The sequence below is a fragment of the Balaenoptera acutorostrata genome, chromosome 4, assembly GCF_949987535.1.
Source record: "Balaenoptera acutorostrata chromosome 4, mBalAcu1.1, whole genome shotgun sequence".
Lineage (NCBI taxonomy): Eukaryota > Metazoa > Chordata > Mammalia > Artiodactyla > Balaenopteridae > Balaenoptera > Balaenoptera acutorostrata.
The window spans coordinates 35417921-35442169 of record NC_080067.1 but is presented as its reverse complement, the minus strand read 5'-3'; the positions used below and the strand labels follow the sequence as shown (position 1 = coordinate 35442169).

General features: G+C 46.8%; 1 long non-coding RNA gene across 6 annotated transcripts in view; it reads left to right on the top strand.

The window, feature by feature from the left end:
- Positions 1-24249, top strand: part of LOC103007315 (uncharacterized) — a 117659-nt gene that overhangs the window by 50217 nt on the left and 43193 nt on the right. For 3 of the 6 annotated variants that reach the window (XR_009008059.1, XR_451521.2, XR_009008057.1), the window contains 3 exons: positions 1600-1712; positions 5536-5579; positions 6759-6895. This is a non-coding gene — a long non-coding RNA (uncharacterized LOC103007315). Of the gene's footprint in view, positions 1-1599; positions 1713-5535; positions 5580-6671; positions 6896-24249 lie in introns of those variants that run through there. The other 3 variants (XR_009008058.1, XR_003623914.2, XR_451523.2) reach the window with 2 other exon arrangements.

The following is a 24249-nucleotide window of genomic DNA, read 5'->3' as shown; positions in this document are numbered from 1 at the left end:
AATTAAATACATACATAAACCAGATGTTACTTGAAGACCCCTTGGAGGGTAGTTAAAATTAGTTTACCCCTGATTGGAGGACCTCAGAGAATTCCCATGATTTCCACACTCTTGTGGGCCACATCAATTCAGGCCCATTTATTCACTTTTCTACTCATTCTTTCAACAAGCATTTACTAACCACCTACTACATCCCAGGCATTATTGCAGGCAATCGCATCACAGCCATAGGCAAGCCCCTGTCCCAGAGGAATTTACATCCCAGTAGGTGAGAGGCAGGCAAAGAAGTAAACAAGAATAAAAGAATAATGTGCAAGAAAAGATAGTTTCAGGGAGTGAAAAGTTTGATGAAGAAAATGAGACAGGACAGTGTGAGGCCCTGTGATGCAGTGGATTTCCCCTGGGGGGTCAGGGAAGTCCCTCCTGAAAGGTGACCTCTGACTGGGACCCAGATGGCTAGCTGGGTGGCCTGCCGGTCTTGGGGAGGAATTGCGGGCAAAGACAACCACCAGGGCCAAGGCTCTGAGGTCGGGCCGAGCTGGACGTGTTGAGGCAGATGCAGGGAGGCTGTGTAGCTGAGGTTCGCTGAACTCAGGAGAGGGGCTGGTGATGAAGATGAGTGGCCAGCTGGGGCCAGGTCACGACAGGCTTTGTGAAAGGCAAAGGGAGACGAGAGTTTATTCTTAGTCGTGGTCTGAAGGCATCTGCTTTATGGTTTTTAAAGACCACTGTTTCTGTTTGGTAGAAAGAAGTTGGCAGAGAAGCAGGAGACCCATTAGGGGGATCTTGCAATTGTCGGGGGGACAGAGAGTGGCCCTGGAACTACAAGGTATTGGGCACCAGGATAGAAGTACAGTGGATGCTTGAACAACACGGGTTTGAACTGTGCAGGTTCACTTATATGTGGATTATTTTCAGTAGTAAATACTACAGTACTACATGATCTGCAGTTAGTTGAATCCGTGGATGCAGAATCACGGATGTGGAAGAACCTCGTATACAGAGGGCTGATTATATGCGAATTTTCCGCTGCGTGGAGGGTGGGTGTCCCTAACCTAGGTACTGTCAACTGTAGATGGAGGTGGGTTCAGATTTAGAGACACTGAGAGAGAGGCAAACCTCCCTCCTCAATCCCCCACCCACTCCCCTTGCTGACTTCTGCAAGAAATTCAATTGCACCAAAACTGTAACTTTTGGAATTTTACTTAAGATTTAAGGAGCCAGAGGGAAGGGCTCACTTTGGGGAACATAGGGGCATCTATGATAGGGCCCCCTTTGTCTCACTCTGCCCCCCTTTAAGGGTCTGTGGTGCCCACCCATGAGCCCTCCTCTCTATGCAAATTCTCTGGCACTTTTAATCCGGTCCCCACTGCCAGCTGCCACAGAGGGAGCAAGACCCTTTGCCTCAGTGCTGGTTGAAGATCTTTGCAAACCTATTAAATCAGATGGAAATCCACCCACAGTCCGCATTAAATATTAGTTACATGTGAGTTGACTTGTGGTTGACTAGGTGATATGCTCTTATGGTTTGTAAGCATTTCATTAGACATTTATTTTTAGTTTATGGTTTTATTTTTCTGTAATCAATTTTCTTTTCAGGCCTTGAACATTCTGTGGGCCATTACAAAGCTCACATCCTCTGTGCCTGTGGGGCTTCGTGATTCAAACGGCCGTGACCAGGCCTGTCTGGGTGCAGGCTCACCGGCAATGTGGTGAGTGACCATCTCCTCGTGACTGCACATGCACACGGAAGTACAAACTGCAGTGTCAACAGGCTTCCGGGACCCTGCCCATGATGTAAACACACGTTTCCCCACACACCTGTTACAACAGGACTTCCTGGGCCATCCACCTTCCTCTTACTCACAGGTTCTTCTCCACTCCACACTTCTCCACTCCCTGGACTTTGGGCCTAGAAGGGTCAACTCAGAGCTTGAGGTAGTAGAAATTCTGGGCCCTGAATTTTCCATGGCTGACTAGGGGTGACAGCATGGCCGCCACACAGAAGCCCCTGAGGCCAGAGACGGGAGCTGAGGGTGGAGCGCAGGCTGGGCAGAGAGAGGAACAGCTGAGAGAAAGGATTCAGGACCCCCCCAGGTGCAGGAGTCTTGGGGCAAAGAGATGGAGACAAAGCCGGGAGGAGAGGGAGAAAGTGGAGGGGGCAGGACCACAGTGCAAGGCCGAGGCTGGGAAGCTGCTGGGAGGACAGGCCGACTCCCGGTGGATTCCAGAAGGCAGCCTCATCTCCTTGGCTCCAGCAGGCACTGCAGTTTGTGTTTCAGCAATCACACAGCTCACCTGGGCCCACCCTTCCCGGCATCATTCCCACGCCTGTCCTCCCCAACTTCTTTGTCCAGCTCCTCTCGGAGATACAAGGGGTCCTCCCCATGTGTGGAGACTTTCAGACATGAAAATCACAGCAGATTTGGGGGCTGAACATGTTAGCTGTGGAGCCAGACTGCCTGGGCTCAAACCCCAACTCTGTGCTCAATCACCTGTGGGTGTTGCCGAAACTCGGCCCCTGTTCCCCAGTGCTGAATAGAAACACGGAGCCAGAGTTTGGGGTGAAGTAGAAAAGAGTAGCTTTTATTGCTTCGCCAGGCAAAGGGGGCCATAGCAGGCTCATGCCCTCAAAACTGTGTGTCCACCCTGAAGGGGGTAGTGAGGAGTCTTATAGTGTTCAAGGAGCAGGGCATGATCGGCTCGTGGACATTCTCCTGACCGGTTGGTGGGGAGGTAATTGGAAGTCGGCATCATCAACCTTCTGGTTCCAGCCCGTCTGGGGTCTACGTGCTTGTGGGCAGCATACAGCTACATTCTCCCACCTGGGGGGTTTCAGTATCTGCAAAACAGCTCAAGGGACATGGCTCAGAATATTCTCTATAGTCCTTGAGGAAGAACTAAAGGTCCATGACTTTGTTTAATGGCTAAAGTATTATTATTTTGTCTTGCTTGACTGTTTTCCTTTCTTTCTGCATTTTCTCACTTCTCTGATTAAATTTATCCTCTGGCTAAAGTTCTTCTACAGACAAAAGGCAGGCAGAGGACATGGGTGGGGAAATCTATTCTGAGAAGGCCTCGTAGGGTCCTGCTCGGTTACGTGGGCCCTGGGCCTACTTCTTATCAGGCCTCAGTTTCCTCAGTTGTAAATGGGATAAATGGAAGGGGAATAGTTCCCACTTCACCAGCTTGTCGTGATGTCACCTGCAAAGTGCCTAGCATATAAAGACTCCACAAGTGCTTCGTTATTGTTACTTTAAAGTATTGTCAAAACAGGATCACAAAATTGTGGCACATATTAATGTTTACATTAACAAGTTATGATTTTAACTCAAAAAACACAATGGTATGTAACTGTGCTACTCTCAGGTAATTACAAGTTTGTTTGTTTTCTTTAATTAGTTCGCAGCACCTGAGAGGTGGTATGGGCACATCATGGGACACAGATTAGACGTGAACGAGAAGCATCTGTGTCCTTGACTATGTAGTAAGCCTCATCTGGAAATAATGTCAAAAATCTAAATTTGAGATCCTTTGTGAATGTTTGTCTCCAAGCCAAATGCTTTTCCTCGTCCCTCTGTGACCCCCATTGCCACTCCCGTTCGTATCTTAAAATGACTATAGCAGATAAGTGTGGGAGTTGGCTTAGACTCCACTTCCTAGCTCTCTGATTTCAAAATTAGATTAACAGGGTACGAGGAGATATATTCTATTATATCCTATAACTGGGAGATATATATATCTTAAGACGCAAACGTAGAGGGAGAAATGATGCAAGGCTAAAACTCGTATGTCCTATAAACAACTGAAGTCAGAACGGTCTTTAAGGAGGTGAAGGCCCACAGGTCCTGGCCACAAGAGAACTGTGGGAGGAAAGGCAAGCTCTCTCTACCGCACAATTTTGTTATAACTCATCGTGTTTGTGTGCCCAGTAGAAGCTGTGTGTAGGACCAGCGAGGAGTGGACGATTTTCAACCAAATGGTACTTCAGGGCTACAAACATGACTCTAAATTACAGCAGCCCACAAAGTAGGAGCCTGAGAGGGACACAAAGTTAGCCCCGCCCCACGGTTTCCCCTGGAAACACCAATGCATGAAGGGCTTTGCGGCTGCTACCCAGGGAATGTTGCTTGCAGATCTTTAAAAACAGGAGCCTTGGCAGCTCTCTGGGCAGCTGAGATGAAAGCCTACCTAGACTGGAGCAGACTGGCTGACCTTTCAAAGGCCCTTTTATCCTTGAGCGCCTGCTTTTGATGTGGTGCTGAGTATTTTCCAACTTCCTATCAAGAAGAGTCAGGGAACATATGAAAAATAAGGTCGGGTTCTACACTCATTGCCTCATGCATTTTTAAAAGGTTTTATAAATGGATAAATATTGTAGTCAGTCAATAAATAATAATTTCAACAAGATGAGAAATTCAAATTTGTCTGTTTTGCAAACCTAAGAGTTCAAAATTCCTATGAAGGAATACTTGAGGGGGGAAATGCCATTTTTTTAAAGGTGGGAGACAAGTCATTGTTGACCCCCCCCCCCCCATAGGAGGAACAAAACACATTTTTGTTGAGTGAATGAGATATTAAGGAACACAGCTTTTCATGTCTTAATGTTTATTATTTTGGAGGAAATAAAGTCAATGGATAATGATGACAACTTTAAAATATAGCTGACATTTATTGAATGCACTTTATCTCAGTTACCTATCGTTGTGTTAAAAACCACTGCAAAATGTGGTGGCTTAAAAGAATATTTTTATTATTTCTTAGGATTCTATGGGTTGATGGGGCTCAGTTGGGGGTAATTCTGCTCCACATGGTGTCTTTTGGGGCTGGAATGTCCAAGATGGCTATCTGGAGCCTTGGCTGGGATGGCTGGAACAGAACAGCTAGGGTTTCAGTGGGCATTTATCTTTCTCTCCAGGGGGTCTCTCCAACAGGATGGCCTAACTTCTTTATATGGTGGCTCAGGGCTCCAAGAGCAAATGTCTCAAGGGGACAAACCCCTATGTGCAAGCACTAATTAAGACTCTGCTTCCATACCACTTGCTAGTAACCCATGGGACAAAGCAAGTTATCCAGCCAAGTCCAGAGTCAGGGTGGGAGGGCATTACACACAGGCTTAGAATTGGGAGGCGTGGTTCACTTGAGGCCACCAGTGTAAGTCAACCACACAACCCACTTGCCATACCTGTGTTGGACACTTTACATTAATTTATCCTCTTTAAAAATTAGAATACCCTATAAAGTGGATACTACTTAGAATCTTCATTCTAAGATGAGAAAACAAAGGCACAGAGAGGTTATTGACTTCATTACCCAAAGTCACACTGGTGAGAAGTGACAGAGCTGGGATTGAATTCAAGCCGTCTAACCCCAGAAAACCTGAACTCACAAGTCTTAAAGCAGAAGCACAAGAATAGGAAATTATTAACTTCCAAAAGTAAATAATATCTCAGAAATATTTAGGTAATATTTGATTTAGAAGTTTATACATTCAGTAGCATTTATGAGAAATGTGTCCTCCTTTTTCTAACAGAGGTCATATGCATCTTATCTCCTAAAAGAATCGTGAACCAGGAGAGGTAAGTGCACTCACTGGCTTGATGAGTTCCATTGACCTGGGTTAGAAATTTTCTTCTCCTTAGTCACTGAGTCACTTGATGACTTAATTTCCTCAACTATAAATTGGGAATGATAATCTCTAACTTGCAGAGTTGTGGTGAGGATTAAATGAGATAATATAGTGAGTGCAAAGTACCTAGAATGTTCTTGATGTGTAGAAGGTGTTCATACCTATGTATAAGTATGCATACTGGACAGAGCTAAGTGTGATGGGACATATGGGGAGCAGATTTTAGGGGATTCATGCTCTCCTACATGAGCTCACCGGAGAATAATTAGGGCGGTGAGTTTTAACCATAGCATAGGCTGTTATGCTCACCCACAGCTGGGAAGCATGGACCAAAACAGAGTGGGAGAAATTACAGGTCTGAACATCCCAGCCCAGAAACAAAAGAAAAATAGACACCACACTCCCCAGAAGACTCATGGCTGGTATCCTCACAGAACTAGTCTAACTGATCTAACCCAACTTGACCAGGCTCTATTATCTGCAAATTTAATCCAGTTCTAAGAATCTTTGGGGGCATCCCCCAAATTTGGAGAGTCAGGTACTAGCTGAGTACAGATCGATGATCTATTCCTGGTCACCTTCCAACACAGAAAACTATTTTGACCCTAGTGAAGATGTGGAAAAGGGGAGAAAGAAAAAACAATTCATCATGGGTAACTTTCCAAACCTTAGTTTCCATTGTCTGGCTATGCCCACAGCTGTCTGCAGGTTTTGAGGCAATTTACAGCTGGAAGAAACAGGACTCCGCATTTCTTCCCTCGGGGTTTGAATGATGGCTTTTTCCATGGTATTATGGTCACAGTTCTTCACATGAGTTATGGCAGCTTTAAATTACAGCCACAATATTATGGGAAAAAGGATAAATCCCTCACTGCCTTCTTTTATCTCCAAAGCAGTTGGGAAATGGGGAGGAGGCCACTTACCCAAAAGGAACAAAATGATGTTGGGGGATGTGCCTCTGTCAGAAGAGGCAGCTGGCAGCCGGCTTTGCTGAAATGCTCTCAAGTGCTAACACGTTATTATACAAATCTCTCTTTCCCAGCTGCAAGAGGAAGGACAAAGTAAAAGAGGATAAGTGAGGAAGATGAGACCAGGGCAAACCCTCTTAAAATCTGCTCATTCCATTTAGGTCACTGGCGGTAACTGCCCAAATACTGCTCTCCGAGGACTCAGGGATGCTCTCTTCCCAAAGCAAGTTTTTTGGTTTTTTAAAGGTAGTTTCCAATAATCCCTTTAATGTGTTTCTCACTATCTTACATGCCTGAGTAATCGCCGAGCGTGGTGCGATACCATGGTATGATTTCCAGCCTGTTAACTAGTAAACTCGTGTGAGTGAATTTAACCTCATGAAGCTCAGTTTTGTCATCTGTGAAATGGACACCACAGCACATACATCGCCGTGTTATTGGGGTATAGCCAGAAGAAGTTGTTTGCACCTTCCTTTCTCTCACCTTCTTCCAGACTATTAGCTCTGCATCCCACGTGCCCCTGAGATGGATTCTCTCCTCTCCATCATCTTACTGACGCATTATCTCTCTCCTGAACCATGGCAGGATCCCCTAACAGGTTTCCCTACCTTGGACAATAGAGAGATCTCCAGAATGCACACTGACCGTCCTTTGCTCGTTCCTGTTGGCTGTAGCGTAAGGTCCAAACTCCAGAGCAGAGCGCCCGAGTCCCCGAGATCTGGCTCGGTGGATCCCCCTGCCCTGCCCCCTCCCTCACCTCATTCTCTGCACACAGGTTCCAACTTAGTGAGGTGGTTGGCAAGTAGCATGGCCTTTGAGAGAGGAACAAAATCTATTTGTCAGATGGCAGGATCGAGAATCCAAAAGATTCTTGCAACTGTGCAGTCAAATGAGCATTGGCCAAAGCTGAAGTTTTGGGTTGTAGTTTTTGTACGGATTTGTGTTTGGACCACGTATCATTGCCCTTCGGAGACCTTTAGCAGCCAGGGTTTCTTTCTGAACACGGACATTCCCTTGTATTCTTCCCCCAGCTTAAGAATGTGTCTGCTAATTATAATTTAAAAGAAAAAGCAAGCAGTATTCCCTTGCTTTGATTTAAAAATTCTTCCGAGGAATTCTAGTCCTGGGACGAGTCGGAGGTACTTTGAGGTGAGGGGAGCCAGCTCAGGGGGTGACAGCTCTGACGTAGCAGTGTGACACACTGATGACACTCCTGGGGTCAAACAGCCTCCCTCCACATGTGCTCCTTCAGTGGCATTACCAGGGTTTCAATCTCAGTATTTTAAGGAAGAAGGAAAATTATCTGAATGGAAGGCTTCATGTGCTATGCAGAAAAGAATCAGAAGCTGAAGGGCAACTTTGAAAACCACACAAGAACCAAGAGACTTCTACTCAGCAATAAAAAGGAACAAATTACTGATGTGTGCAAAACCATGGGTGACTCTCAAAAGCATTAGGCTGAATGGGAGAAGCCAGACACTAAAGGTTACATACAGCATGACTCCATTTACATGATGTTCTGGAAGGAGCAGAACTTCAGGGACAGAAATCAGATCAGTGGTTTCTGGGAATGGAGGTGGGGGGAAGGGACTGACTACGAAGGAGCAGGAGGGAATTTGGGGAGTGATGGAGCTGTTCTGGGTCTGGACTGTGGTGTTATTACAAGACTGTGTCAAAACTCATCTAACTGTATACCTAGAAAGCGTGAATTTCACTGCATGCAAATTATACCTCAGTAAGCCTCACTTACACATATGCACACACTCAGGAAGATCCTGCTCAGCTGGCTAGAATCAAGGCTACGGGGGTGCCTAGGAAATGGCCACTGGGATGTCGCCTGTGTTACACATTAGGATTCCGTGGCAGATTTTGTTTGTAAAAAGAGTGGTGCTGCTAAAAACATTTGGAAACCACTGGATGAGATTAATGTCAGTGGGGGGCGGCTGAGGCTTCTTAAGAAAGCAATGCCCTGTTGTTTTTTTCAGATGTATCTTACTACAAGACAGAAACCAGAAGAGGGGGGGGAAAAGGCTATATATACTTACTTTCTCTGAGAAAACCCCAAAAGTGTTTTCTTTCCCTGGCATTGAGTCTCACTAAGAACTCTGTGCTTCTCTGCACTAAGGAGTAGAGGGTTGGAAGCCATCTGTCTTTGCCAGCCTGGACCAGCCAGTTGACAAGTGCCCCTTGGTGTGAGCAGGTGCAAGGCAGTGAGCCCTTTGTTCAGCCCAAACCAGCACCTGATGGGCTTTCTTCGGGTGATGGGAACACCGCAGTAAAAGGACTTTGGAAAGTTTGTCGAGCCTGGGAAGCTGGCTGAACAAACCATCCCTGAAGCTGTGGTTTGGCTTTAGGTACCAGACGGCTCTCGTGCATTCACCTCCATAACTCCTCAGTGGGAAGGCCCTTCCGTGGGCTGGCATCCCCTCTTACCTCAGTCCCCACGTCTTGTTCTTGGCTTCCCCCGAAACTCCCAGTTCCCTGACCCAGCCCTGAAGGTGTTCATGTTTAAGTAAACTGTTAGGATTTGCTGAGACATTCTGGGACTAAGGGTAATCATCGGAAGATGAAATTCCTTCTTCCCAGCCTCTCTACTTCACGTCACAGGGGCAGGCGGCTGGGTGCCCAGTGGTCCTTGAAGTCCAGACCTCCTGTGTCACCCACCCTCCCCTCCCCAGGACTCAGCCCCCAGGGCTCAGGAGGTGCCCTAATCCGACTTCATCTCCACCCTCCAAACCTTCCTAACAGCCTGGGGAAGTCACCAGCTGATGCAGCTCCCATCAGCGGCCCCTCTTTCACGGCTCCTTCTCTTCCCAGATGCCATGCCAGTGACGGCTCCCCTTCCTTGTCCCCTCCAGGTGTAGGGCTGCTAACAGCTTCTCTCTAATGCCAGTTCCCACAAGCTTCACCCCTTTATTAGTTCCCTAGCCCTGACCACACCTATGTGAAAAGTCCTTTCATCACGTTCTCTTCAGCTAAACCCTTTCATGGTTTAATCCGATTTCTGTTAGGACTGTGGCCATTACAACTCCCTGTCCCAAATTCTATGATGACTTCTCAGTGGCCGTAGGATAAAACCCAAACTCCCTTGTGCCCTCTCCCCCTGACCCCTTCTCCTACTACTTTCCTCTGGTCCGCTAGGTTCCATGCTATTCAAACACTTTTCCATCTGGGGCCCTTTGCATCTGCTGTTCTGGAATGTTCTTTCTCCATATGTTGGTGCAGCTGCCTCATTCTCATCATTATGGTGTTCATCAGATGTCCCCTCTTCAGAAAGTCCTTTCCAGGCCACTCTAGGATACAGCCTTTCTCCCCTAGATGTTGGTCAGGTTGTCCTCCTTTTTGTTTTTTGAAGAAAATAATTTATTCATTTTAAAACCAGGGAATTGACGTGAAAGTAGCAATATGAATACATGATCTAAAAAAAAAAAAAAAAAGACAGAAGGAAGGAGGTGCTCTGCTGAATCAGGCTGTTAAGTGCAGGGAGTGGCGCAGTCAGGTGATGACTCCATCCCATACCCTATTTTACTTTTTTAGCTTTATCGCTATCTAAAATCATATAACTTATATTTGCAGATGTGTTTGTTGCCTGTCTCTTCTCCATGCTAGTGTTAGCTCTGCCTTATTTACCACTGCGTCGGTCAGGATTCCAGCGAGAAATCAATGATGGCATGCTTGAACTGAGTCACCATTAAGAGAGTTTCATAGAGGAGCCATTTAGAAAGATGAGGGTGACAAGGGATAACGCAATCCCCTGGGGCTTGTGACAACGGGGTAATCAGAGTGCTCGCCAGAACTCTGAGAAGGAAGGTAACTGAATGGAGAGGGCTGGGCTGCCTGACAGGAGCTGCCGCCCTTAGTTGCAAACCCGCAGCAACCTGGCAGCAAAGCAGGTTTGCTGGCACTCCCCGCCGCCCAATCTCCTGCCAGTGGGAAGCTGGAGGGCAAAGGTGTTGAAGCCATGCATACGGGTCTGTTTCCTTCAGCGGCCCTCTCTGATCTTCCCACCCTGCTCTGCTTTCACAGAGCAAGGTGGGAAGATCAGAGAGGACCTCTGAAGGAGCAAAGACATGCAGCACAGCCAGTGGCCTTGCTGGGTGCAAGACAGGGCCTGGTATCAGGCCTACCACATTTCACGGCCCCAGGGAGCACCGTTTACCTTGTGCAATGTGGCAGCCCTGCCTGGCAGTAGCGTCTCTGAGCAGGAGACATGGAATGCATCCATGAATTCCCGTGGGTTTGGCTCCAGGTTCTGGGGACTGAATAGGGAATGTTTAATCCCTCCATCACACAGGGCCATCAGGAGAGGGAAAGGGTCGGTGCGTCTTGGGCTTCCTGAACACAATTACCAAGTTCTCAGCCATGGCCCTGTAAGACGGAGAGAGAGAATTCCTGTGACGGGTAGGCTCGTACGTTCTGTGCCAAGGACATTTCTGAAGTTGGAGAACAATCTCTATTTATGTGCAGCATGGAAACGGGAGCTTGTTTTGTATTGTGTTTGGAGGCAGAGAGGAATCAGGTAGCAAGCTGGCAACATTTCTGACTTCTCACAGGCTTGGTGGAGGCAGGAACAAAATCATCCATCTACAGGATTAGTGGCTGAATGGGGATGAAGCCAAGTCATTACACACGGCTGCCATCAGCTTTTAGCAAGGTGGGGAGCTACTACTGTGACTCACAGGGAGTAGGTATATCTTAGTAGGTTTTTTTTTAATTATTTATTTTTATTTATTTATTTATTTATTTATGGCTGTGTTGGGTCTTCGTTTCTGTGTGAGGGCTTTCTCTAGTTGTGGCAAGCGGGGGCCACTCTTCATCACAGTGCACGGGCCTCTCACTATCGCGGCCTCTCTTTTTGCGGAGCACAGGCTCCAGACGCACAGGCTCAGTAGTTGTGGCTCACGGGCCTAGTTGCTCCGCGGCATGTGGGATCTTCCCAGACCAGGGCTCGAACCCGTGTCCCCTGCATTGGCAGGCAGATTCTCAACCACTGCGCCACCAAGGAAGCCCTCTAAGTGGGTTTTAATCAGAAATCCCCCTCGAGTGCCTACTAGGTATGGGATGGGGCAAGAATTTGCAACAAAGTGAAGAAAGAGAGTTTGCCTTTAACAACAGACAGCGAGCGGAGCTGTAGGTACATGACTGAGACCCAATTACAAGAGGACATATTCCATCACTAAGGGTGGAGTGGGAGATGCTTGTCCAAAGGGTTTAAACATTAAGCTAGAGAATAATATGATGGGATGAAAATTGCTGCCGAAATAGATTTCCCCATTTCCTCAGTGTAGGCCAGATCAAAAGAGGAGGTGACCTGGGATGGTTGTGAAAATAGAGAAGCGGGGGCAAACCGGACAGACTGCAACTCGGTCATCCGGCTTGTGTGAACACGACGAGTTGCAAAACAGCTGTGAGCTCTGTGCTGCTGCCTTTACCTGGTACTTTCAATTTCCCAACACACCTTTCTGTTTGATCCGTCCTATACCACTTGCACGAAATAATGCATCATTGCTTTCGGTCGCTTTGCATTAGCTTTGTGACAAAAGGAAACCAATCGCAGATGCGTGTTAATTTCGGGTGGGAATTCTGCACCTCCCCCCGCCCCACAGGGGAAACTGCAGCAGGCGTGTTGACTGATGACACACTGATCCACCAAGAAAAGAATAAAGCAAGGAAGTACATGTCCTCTGGGGAGAGTAACTTCAAACTCATAATGCTGAAACTTGTTCTTTCTTGCCATTAGCCACCCTGAGGCATCAGCTGATAATAGATTGAGAAATTACTCTCTACATGAAATTGGCATTGGATCACGTGGCTCTTTATTCACTCAATATCAGTGGAGCCCTTAGCACGTGCTAGGCATGGAAGATACCAAGATGCATAAGCCGTGGCTGATGCCCCCAAAGGAGCTCACAGTCTAGTGTGTGTGGGGATGTGGGAGCCTGAGCAATGCTGTGATGGTGAGACTCACAGGGTGTTGTGGGACCTAATGGGAGAGGTTGCTGCTAGAGACTGGGGCTGGGGCTGGTCAGGGTGTCTTCCAGGCCCACTCTCCACCCTGCTCTGTGCCCTGGGGCTGGCTCGTAGGGACTGCATCAATAGGCCCCCACGCCTGCTGTGTCCGGTTGGGTTCGGCCAATGAAGAGCCAAAGCAAAAGATGGGCGGAAAGGAGGAAAGTCTGGGGTGCCAATTCTCTCTGGGATTTCTCCTCTCAGGATCATTGCAGACGGGCTGTATCTGTTCCTGAAAGATGCAGCTCCTGACAGGTAGGCCTTGCCACACAACTCTTTCCTTGGGGTTCTAGAAACCATCTCTTCCCTGGTCCTTTCTAGCCTCTGGGATGGTAACAGTACTACTAGCCGTGGGGTACTGCACCATCAATTTTTGGTTTCCTTAAACCCTCCTCACACCTTTATAACTAGTCGCTTTACTACTTCTCCCTAAGTGCTCAGTGATAACGTGCCCTCTCCTTCCAGCTACATCCTGACAGCTATGGAGGGTTTCCAGAAAGAGGTGATGCCTGAGTTGAGTGGCAATGGTGAGCAGAATTATTTGGGTGAAAAGGTCCAATCAGAAGCAGCAAGCAACCAGTGCAAAGACATGGAGGGAAGTGAGACCACAGTGTTCCAGAAGCCAGGGAGTGATCACTGCACTCTTTTTCCTTCATGCTGGCATCCACTTGGACACCAAGTCCTGGACTTTCTGCTTCCTCACCATCTCTCCAACCTGCCCGCTTCTCTCCATCTCCACCACCTCCATTACTATAGCAGCTTTGGCATCATTCCCATATCCCTGCTAACAACCCTCCTCACAGCCTTCAGGATAAATGCAAACCCCTGGGCAGGGACCCCGGCCCCTCCTCGAGGATCTGGTCCCGGCCTACTTGTCACCTGCCCCAGCCAGACTGAACCCGCTGCCTCGGCACCCAGAGTGGAGCACCCTCTGCCTTCACCACTCCACCACCCCCCCATTTGTTCTCTAGGCTCACCCTCCTCAGCCCAAGGGAAGCCTCTGGCTTTACCCACCTGCCCTCAGGGACGAGCTCTCCTCCCTGTGGGGTTAGGTATCATTGCCGTGTCCTGGGCTCCCATAGTACTGCATGCTTTTCTGTATTTTCGTCCTACTCACAGAATGCACAGTGTTCCTTTTGCTCTTCTGTCTCAAGCTGTAGGCATCTAAAGATCAGGGACTGGGTCGTCTTCTTTATACTCTGGCATGTCACACAGAGCAGGGCCTATAGTAGGTGCTCAATTAATGTTTGTTGACTAATGAAGAATGACAATTAGTTAATTCACTAGGAATGGAAAGTGGTGAGCAAGGGAGAGAAAAGAGAAGGTAAATGAGGTGAGGATGGAGGCAAGCCAGAGCCACATGAGAACAGGCCTGACAGGCCAGGTTGGAGAATATGGGCTTTATCCTGAGGGCAACTGGGAGCCATGGAGGGTCTTAAACAGGGGTGAGGACCAGACCAGATGGGCATCTCTGGCAGCACCCGTGAGTTAGGCAATCTTGGAAGACTAAGATGGCAACAATGGGGACAGGAGGCATGCCGGTCTTTGCCGAGGCAGGGCAGGGTGAATGGAAGAGGGATCCCCAATGGAAGAGCCTTTGAGTCCACGAGAATGAGTAGCTGTGCCTTAATTTCATATGCAGGGGCAGAGAGGTAGGTGAAATTCTGGCCAGGATCTTGACCGTCCATTCACAAAACATAGAGCTTCTCACTGCTTGTAAAACCTCAGCCCACAGAATAGGAGAAGCCTACAAACTTGACTTGGGGCATAGGAGTTAAGTGCACAGGCTTTGGAATCAGGCTGAGTATGAAGCTTCACAAGGGCAGGGACTTTGGTTTGCTCATTGCTGTTTCCTAGTGTCCAGGACAGTGCCTGGCACACAGCAGATGCTCAAGAAATATTTGTGCAATGAATGAAATCCCAGTCCCACCATTTATTAACTGTATGAGTTTGGCTTTAATTTTGTCCCAGTATACCTGGGCTACTTTTTCTGTAAAATGAGAAATAATTGTAGTAATTAACACAGAGGGCTGGTGTGGTGATTACATAAGAGTAATTCACATAAGCGGACTCCTCGGACTATAGCAAACTCTCAATGAATAGCACGAAAGTAAAAACCTGGCCAATTCCAGAAGGGGAATTTCCCTCTAGCATCACATTTCTTTGCCCTTAACTTTCAAAACTCAGATGGGCACCTTATCCATCAGGCACAGTTCCTACAAAAAGATTTTATTTCTTTTAAAATCAGAGGGAAAAGTAATACAATAATAATGAATATGTAATAATAAATCCAGCCTGGATTAAATTAATTTTTATATCAATGTAATTGTAAAATATAGTTTTAAGTCTTTTTTTTTAAAGTGGAGGAAGGTCCCAGGAAGGCAAAAATGCCTAATGGCCAGGAAAGTCATCTGTTCCTATCTCTCTCATCATCCTACTCTTACTAATCCGGTGGATAATTTGCTTCAAAACTTGATTATTTAAGCAGCTACTATAAGGCAGATACAGTGCTATGCAGAGTGAAATCTAAAGAAGAGGGACAGAGGCTCCTTGAACTCAGGGTTCTCACCAGGCACAGTCCCGGGTGACGGAGAGGCATAGGAGAAGAAGAATAAAAAGATGGAATAACCCGGAGAGAAGTACTGTTTCCTCAAAAAGCTGATGACGTGGATGAGTGGGAAGTTCCTAACACATGATCCGAGCATGCTGAACTCTGTGTATCTGGAGGAAAGTGACACAGCGTTGTGGTACCATATCCAGTTTCCAAGGCAGGAGCCAGAAGCTAAAAAAAAAAAAGAAAATTTAAATATATGGTTGGTAAGACACAGCAGTAGAGGTATGACTTTCCCTCTTGATACACTTGTAATGTATCACGTCAGAATTAATCTTGATTTTGCTGAGACACCTAACGTATAAGCGCAAAAGAAAAACAGTAATAATGTGTAGACATCAACGACTATCCAGGTAAAATTTCAACCACTTGGGCGAACAGGAAAATAGAAGGAAATGATCAGAATAGTATAGTAAGTGTTCCGTCATCTCCAAGATGGAGTGCTATGGAAACCTAGCTATGGTTTATCGCTAGGGGACGGAATTGTGAGTTATTTTATCTTTGTTTTGCTAATCTCTCTATTTTCTTCTGTTCTCACAATGAACACCTGCAAATTTTGTCTCTAAAAATCAATACAATTTTCCAAACTCAACTATACAAACTATTATGTCCCACATTGAGGAATTTCTTTTTTTTTTTTTTATAAATTGTTTATTTATTTTAAATGGCTGTGTTGGGTCTTCATTTCTGTGCGAGGGCCTTCTCTAGTTGTGGCAAGCGGGGGTCACTCTTCATCGCGGTGCGTGGGCATCTCACCATCGCGGCCTCTCCCGTTGCGGAGCACAGGCTCCAGACGCGCAGGCTCAGTAATTGTGGCTCACGGGCCCAGTTGCTCCGCGGCATATGGGATCCTCCCGGACCAGGGCTCGAACCCGTGTCCCCTGCATTGGCAGGCAGACTCTCAACCACTGCGCCACCAGGGAAGCCCGAGGAATTTCTTTTAAGAGAATAATTAGAGGTACATGATGAGGTTGTTTACAAAACTGAAAAATTGAAATAAGCTAAATATTCATCAGTATAGGATTGATTACATACATTTTAGTTTACCCTCACATGGTCATTAAAAATTATTATTTAGATCTATGTTCATTCTGTGGAAGACATTCACAATATATTGTTGAATATAATGTATAAAAATGTCTGAAAAGAGTATGTGTGACATCATTTCTTTTTAAAACATTTAAAATGCTCTTTTAATTTTTTTTTTTTTTTTTTTTTTTTTTGGCCGCGCCTGTGCAACATGTGGAATCTTAGTTCCCAGACCAGGGATCGAACCCGCGCCCCCTGCAGTAGAAGCTTGGGGTCTTAACCACTGGACTGCCAGGAAAGTTCCTCTTTTTTTCTAGTCTTTTTAAACTTTATCCTTTTATTCTTTTCTAACTAGAAAAAAACCAATCAAACTATTTCTACTTTTAAAATTAGAGTAAAAGAAGATTGTCAGTTTTAAGAAACATTTCCCCTGAACAACATTTCTCTCACTGAAATCCAATGTGATTTTGAAAGAACACCCGCAAAATGCCGTTGCCACAGATTTGACATCTCCAAGGTTTACCCAATCATTTCCCCATCAAACCTGCTTCCCCTCCCAGCTTCACTTATTGTAACCATTCTTGAGCTCAGAAATTCAGACACTTGTTTCCCAGACCAATGAGATGCAACGGCTGTAACAACCTCATGGCAAAAATGAGGGTGTGTTTAGGATGGGCTGAAGGGAAAGGTGTGCTGGGCAGGAGGAAGGGCATGGACCAAGGCTAGGAGTTGAGAATATGCACATCGTCTTTGGAAAATAGTGGTGAGAACTTAGTGGATGAGTAAAGAGTTTGTGAGGGGAATGGTAAGAAGTAAGATAAAGTGGGCCAGATAGGAGGGTCTTGTATATCAGACCGTGGGGTCTTCAGTTTATCTAGGTGATGGGGCCATTGAGTTTTTGAGTAGCAAAAAGACAAGAGGTAATTGGAATTTTAGAAAGACTCATCTGAGGGCTGAAAGCAGAAAGATCAGTTTTGCTACCGTTCATATCCTGGGATGAGAAGCCTCTGGATTAAGACAGAAGCAGTGAGAGAGGAAGGAGTGACAAATGAGAGACTTTCGGTACTAGTCAGCGTTCTCCAGAGGAACAGAACCAGTAGGAGAGAGAAAGAGAGAGAGAGAGAGAGAGGTGATAGACTTATTACAAAGAATTGGCTCACGTGGTTATGGAGGCTGAGAAGCCCCAAGATCGGCAAGCTGGAAACCCAGGAGAGCAGGTGGAGTAAGTTCCAGCCTGAAGGCCGGTAGGAATCAAGACCCAGAAAGAGCTGATGTCTCAGCTCAAGTCCAAAGGCAGGAAAAGACCAATGTCCCAGCTCAGAGACGCTCAGGCAGGAGGAATTCCCTCTTACTCCCTTGAGGTTTGGCCTTTTATTTCTTTTTTTTTTTTTTTTAATAAATTTATTTATTTATTTTTGGCTATGTTGGGTTTTCGTTTCTGTGCGAGGGCTTTCTCTAGTTGCGGCAAGCAGGGGCCACTCTTCATCGCGGTGCGCGGGCCTCTCACTGTCGCGGCCTCTCTTGTTGCGGCCTCTCTTGTTGCGGAGCACAGGCTCCAGACGCGCAGGCTCAGTAGTTGTGGCTCTCGGGCCCAGTTTCTCCGCGGCATGTGGGATCTTCCCAGACCAGGGCTCGAACCGGCGTCCCCTGCAATGGCAGGCAGACTCTCAACCACTGCGCCACCAGCGAAGCCCTTGGCCTTTTATTTCTGTTCAGGCCTTCCATGGATGGAACGCAGCCCATCACAATTGGGCGGGGTGCTCTGCTTTACTCACTCTACCCACCCATTCAAATGTTAATCTCATCTAGAAACAACCTGACAGACATCTTAGAATAATGTCTGGGCATCCTGTGGTTCAACCAAGTTGACACATAAAAATTAACCATCAGGCTTTCCAAAGGAAAAGCAATTTACTATTTGCCTTTAGGATGTCCGCCTGCAAGGAGTATGCCCTCAGGCTTGTCCCACCTCTGGGGAGATACACCCTCTGACCCCTTTCAAACATAAGCCAGACACTTTTCCATCCCATAAGGGCAATGGCTGTGAAGTCAACCTCTGAGCCACTGGTCAGGTCTCACAGTGGTGGCCATCTCCCATGACCACAGGTATATGTGTCCGGACACCTCAGAACATCCCAGTGAGCAGGCATTATTGTTGTGTTCTCCTTCTACCCAATTTAAAGATAAGGAAGACTGATGCCAGAAACATTTAAATGACTTGCTAAAAGTCTCCCAGCTATTAAATTGTAAAGCCAGGACCAGGAAGGGAAATAATCTCTTGAGCACCTACAATGGATTAGGCAATAGGCCAGCTACTCATTATACTTTATTGTGGTTAATCTTCACAGTAACCCTGTAGGCTGTTATTATCCCCATTTTACAGATGAAAAAACTGAGGCTTATAGAGATTAGGAATCTCACCCAAAGTAGGCAGGGAGACTTAGGATTGGAACTCACGTCTGTCTGATTCTAAAGCCCTATGCTGTGATTCACTGGTATATGACAAGTCACACGAGAACAGAGGAAAAAGTTAAAGATGACCAAGGGCAATAAGCCAACCCAGCCCAAATGATGGGAGTAAATGAGCCAAGAAATTCTGATTCACTCTTCAGTGTCTAAAAGGGTAAGCCCCGTTCTTCCACTCCTCAGCCCTGCAGTTTAGCCCAGACCTGTCTCCTAGCAAGTTTCCTCTTCCATCCCACACACAGGCCTGTGTTCAAATCCTCAGTGCTGCTCAGAACCACAGAAGGGCTGGACTTTTTTGATCACACCAGAGAGGAACTCAGTTGGGATTTCTGCTTTCAAAAGAACTGAAAGCAGAAATCCCAACTGTCAGAGTTGCTTACACTTTGTACAATTCCTATTCCCTTAAAAACCAAGCAGCCCTAACTCACCGGCTGTCTGACTAATTAGCAGAATGTTCTTTGGACAGACAGAGCTCAGAAGCCTCCAACAAAAAAGTGAGATCAGCTCTTCGGAACGGCTTTTTTTCTCTCTTACAGGACAAAAGGTCTGAAAGGAATGTTTTGCAGCCGAATTTCACCAGGGTCTTAAATATAATTTCTTCAAGGTGGAGAGATGAGTGGATGAAGAAAAACAAAAGAACTAGAAACTCCCTTGGGAATTTTGTTCATCTTTTCTGCTGGTTTCTCTCCTGTGCTGCAGGAGAGGGACGAGAAACTAAAAATCAATAGGCTTTGTTGGGACCATATTGTTCAGGTTTACGTTGAAATTAGACATCTGTTCCATCCCTCACCTGCATTTATCTAGTTTCCTGAAGGTTCCATTTATAATCCTAGGATCTAGCTACCCCAAAATTTGAAAATTAAAAACAAAAAACTCGGCTAACATTTGTATGACATAAAAATGAATCAGACCAACTATAATGAAAGGTATTCTGTCGCAGTATATGAGGCTTTCCTATACCCTATACACCCAGGTCATGCGTACATTACCTACACTGGTCTACACTTTTCCCAAAAAAGGTGAACAGAAGGCTCTCTATGATCCCCACAAGAAGCAATATTTTATTTTCCTGAATCGTACCGCTGAATTGGCACTTATGTCCACACAGGCAAGAGGAGAAGGCCTCTCAGTGAGACTAGGGGACAGAGAATTGTGTGCCTTAAGAGGGGGTTAAGTGCATATTCCTCTCTCTCCAGCTGATTTGCCTGGTCCTTACGTGTGGGCCCCATTTGAGAGGCCCCAGAGTCCAGTTTATGGTAGGCCTCCAATGGATACGTTAGAGTCAGAGCCCGAGAGAGAAGTCAGGGAGATCGCTAGGATGGCAGCAGAGAAAGAAAAGCCAAACGCAGAGGAACATCTAAACCCCGCAAACAGGCTGCTTCTGCGGTCCCCATGATAACGCTAACTTGGATCTGATTTTGCCACCGAGTTCCAGTAGGGTGGGAACAAAGCCCAAAGCGGTGTCAGGTGGCTGCAGCGGGAGAGGAGGCCGCAGCCTGCTGGCAGCTAATGATCTGGCCGGAGCGGAAGGAGAGAGGGTTCAAAGAAAGCAGAGAGTGGCGTCCACCACGTCCTGCCAAGGCCTGATATGCCTGGGAGACAATGGGTGAAGTTGCAACAATTACCAGCAGCCCTCAGCCCCTGGGCGGTGGGTGGCACTGACCTATGACACAGCCTCTCAAGTCCTGGCAGGCTTCGAGAGGGCAGAAGGAACACTCGCCTTTCCACAGGGATTTCCATAGTTAAGATGGTTGTCTCGGCTGCTATTTTGGAAACACTCTGTCACAACTAAGCTGTGAGTGCTTCTTTACGATGTTCCTCTGTAGTTGACACTCTACGTTGTAAAAGACACTTTTCTGTTCTTTGCCTTGAGAAGTGACCCATCTAGATATTACTCCCTGGTAATGATTATAAAGCAGACTATACACATTTAATGTATAGGTAAGCAAGAAGCCAGGGTCACTGATCTTCATTTTGAAGAGTACCACGCTTGTTGCAAAAACCGTGCAGCAGTTTACAGAATGCTTAGTGCTAAGGCGGCTCCAGAATTTCCAAACAGAAGGAGCCCAGGGGGCCGGTATGTTTGGAGATTGAGGGGGAGTCTGGAAGCTGCATCTGCACGGCCCCTTTCACAGTGCTGAGCAAATCTCAGTTGTCCGTATCAAAGAGTGAGTGGAGACTTCAGTCCTAACTACAATCCCCAGCCCCCCCAGCCGTCCTGCTTAGCTTAATCCTTCATTTCACCAGGATCCCCAATCTTTTCCCACTCCTCGCAAGGAAAGTCTTGTTCGGTTTTAGCATTTTACCCTCCAATCAACTTTGCTGATTTTCAATATGTTTACTTCAACCTCCAATTTAAATAGCAATATGAGTCAGCCTTGGCTCCTCTCTTTTGAACTCGCCCTCTCCTTTCCATCCCCTGCAGTCACAGCTTACCACCAGGTCCCCCTTTGCTCTCTCCTAGACTATTGTAAAATCCTCCCACCTCCCTCCCATTCACCCTGATGCCTGAAGGGACTCTCTTAAGGTATATTTGAGCCAGTCACACCCCTTCTGGAACAGTTCTCTGCAGTATCCAGTCTGAATTCCCTAGCATGACATCTCCAGGCTTTTATGATGTGACCCCTACCTACCATTCTTAGAAAAATGAAAATAGTTCTTTCCATTTTTATAGAGGTTAACAGTGTAATGAAGTCCTTTGTAAAGGACCTCCAGGATTAGGGCCTGCTGAACACTCTTCAGCATTTTGCAGCTGCCCAGACTACTTCCATTTATTTCCAGGGAGCAATCTCTGCCCAAGAAAAAATGAACTCCCTTAGGATCTTCCCAAGGTCAGTCCTACAAGGGGGTGTGGCTTCAAATCAGGGCAGGTCACACAGACATTCCTTTCCCAGGTAAAATACCTTTACCCTGGTAGCATTTGCATTTTAACATTGGAGAAAAACAAGCCATGAAAGAGGAATAGAAATACTGGGGAGCTTCCCTCTCTTGGTAACGTCAGGCCACTGAAGGAGACTGCCTACCTGTGCAGTTTTCCTTTGCAGGTGACTTTTCCCTGGGATGAGTGAGTGCTTTTTTGAACCCTAACGAAAGAGTTCTTTGGAAGAGCAGCCTCAGTGTCCCCGGGGACTGAGAGGCTGAGGCTGCAGGGTGGATCCTGGTCCCAGGAGCACATTTCTTCCGAAAGATCACACTGGGGGGCCTTCTACCAGGAACACTTCTGTGCCTTCTCCTGGCACCACCCACGCTCAGCCAGCTGTCTTACTTTCTCAGAAGCTAGAGAACAATCTGGAAGGGCCAATTTTGTGAGTTTTCTCCAACCTCGCAGATGAATTCAACAAAACCTTTAGCAGAGTACAAGAAATTCTGACCCACCTCCCATCTCTTTTAGGGAAGCTCAAAAAACAAATCAAACATAAAGTAATGGCATTCTTACCCTTCACCTTCTGGACATCGTTACTGGCCTTGCATAGCTTGTGTTCGGTTCTTGGTATGAGCTGCTGCTTCCAGAGGGAAGCCCTCACCCCAGGGCACTGCTCTTAAGTTATATTCAAAACCACCATCCCTAGAGAAGCCAGCAGGATTTATTTTCTAGAAGACCCAGTTCCTGAAATGAGAGGCCTGTGTAGCCCATCATAACTCCTCCTGTAGGCTTTGCTCCCTTCACCCTTCCCTAATGCATCAATTAAAACTATGTCAAAAAATAAAAGCAGAAAATCCCATTCAGTTTGGCAATAATAACAATAATAATAATAAATGTATTTTTCATGTATCTGAAATCCAGTAGTAATTGGTGTTGCAGGTCAGGTTTGATCCAGCTGCTCAGACAATGCCACTAAAGTCATCACTCTTGCCTTCTCACCACATGGGCTCCACATGACACGAGCTGCAGCCCACCTGGTCCCATACCCTCCACCCCATGGATACAGCCAAGGTGAGACATGGGTGCACAGCCTCAGTTACTCTAATAACTTAGCATAAACATAAACCATCCCAGTCTGTTCCAGACCATCCCCCTTTGGTCCCTCCCAGTTACCTGCCTCGCTTCCAACTCCAGCCCTTAACGAAGGGAAACACTGGTAATGAACATGATATCTGCTTCTCCACTGAGGGCTTCTCCAGCAAGTCACCTCTTTGCATTTCTCTCTAGGCAGCCCATGCAGAGATGAGCTCTAACAAGGATAGGATGAGAATAAGCCCCTGAAAGTAGGGCAAAGACCTGTTTTCCTGTTCAAGTTCCCCAGAGGCTCATGTGAACTCCCTTCCTTCTTTGTAGACATCTGGATTCATGAGCCTCTTCATGTCCCCTTGGGGCCCACTGCCCATCCCTGTGTGGCGTGCCCTAGTCCGGGCACCATCTCACCCCACTTCGCGCATAGGCCACATCAGAGCTCAGCCTGACAAGCCCACAACTAAGGCTTCCTCTGACCCTTAGTAACAGCTCAGCCAGCCCTGGGAACAGCTCCCATGTTTGTGCTACTTCTGTGAGCGGCATGACTAATCTGTCAATCAAGGTGCAGGTGCTCTGTGTACCTGCCTGAAAATCTGCCCGTCCTCCCCAGCTCCGTCGCTGGAAAATCGCAATCGGCACGCATGAGTCCTTTCCTACTGGAGCCCCATGTCCACTCCTTGACTTTTTTTAAAATTTATTTTATTTATTTATTTTTTTGGCTGCGTTGGGTCTTTGTTGCTGCCCGCGGGCTTTCTCTAGTTGAGGTGAGCGGGGGCTACTCTTCGTTGTGGTGCGCGGGCTTCTCATTGCGGTGGCTTCTCTTGTTGCGGAGCACGGGCTCTAGGCGCTCAGGCTTCAGTAGTTGTGGCACGTGGGCTCAGTAGTTGTGGTTCGCAGGCTCTAGAGCACAGGCTCAGTAGTTTTGGTGCACAGGCTTAGTTGCTCTGCGGCATGTGGGATCTTCCCGGACCAGGGCTTGAACCCGTGTTCATTGGCAGGCGGATTCTTAACCACTGCGCCACCAGGGAAGCCCCACTCCTTGACTTGGAAGCATATGCAGCCTCCCCAGGCACAGCGGTACCCCAGGATTCTGGCCCATGAATTCCCTAAACCAGCTTCCTGTCTATTCTAATCCTAAAACCACTTCTCTTAGATTGACCTCTCCGTTCAGTATATCCTGCTTTCCTTCCAGCCCTCTTCATTTGCTTTTCCTCCTAAAAGCCAGAATATTTCATTAAAATTTCACACTCTCCTGTCTTCTCCTATATTCCCATCCCAAAATTGCTGGAGAAAAATATTTCGCCCCTCCCTTTTAATGTTTAATGTACAAGTAGTATTCTTTCCTCTGATCATTAACATATTTGAAAATCCGGCTTTATGCTTTTCACTGCATCCCATTGCGCTGTGGTGCCCAGCGCTACAGAGCATAAGGCTGGCTCGTGATCTGCTCCCCATGGTTCTACTTTGCACAAAAGATGTTCGAGACTTTAGAAGGGCCTAAAAAATAATTTTCCTTCCTTTGCATTGAGTCCTTGGGTAACCTCTGTACACACCCATGTTATTATAGATGAGCATCCATGCAGGG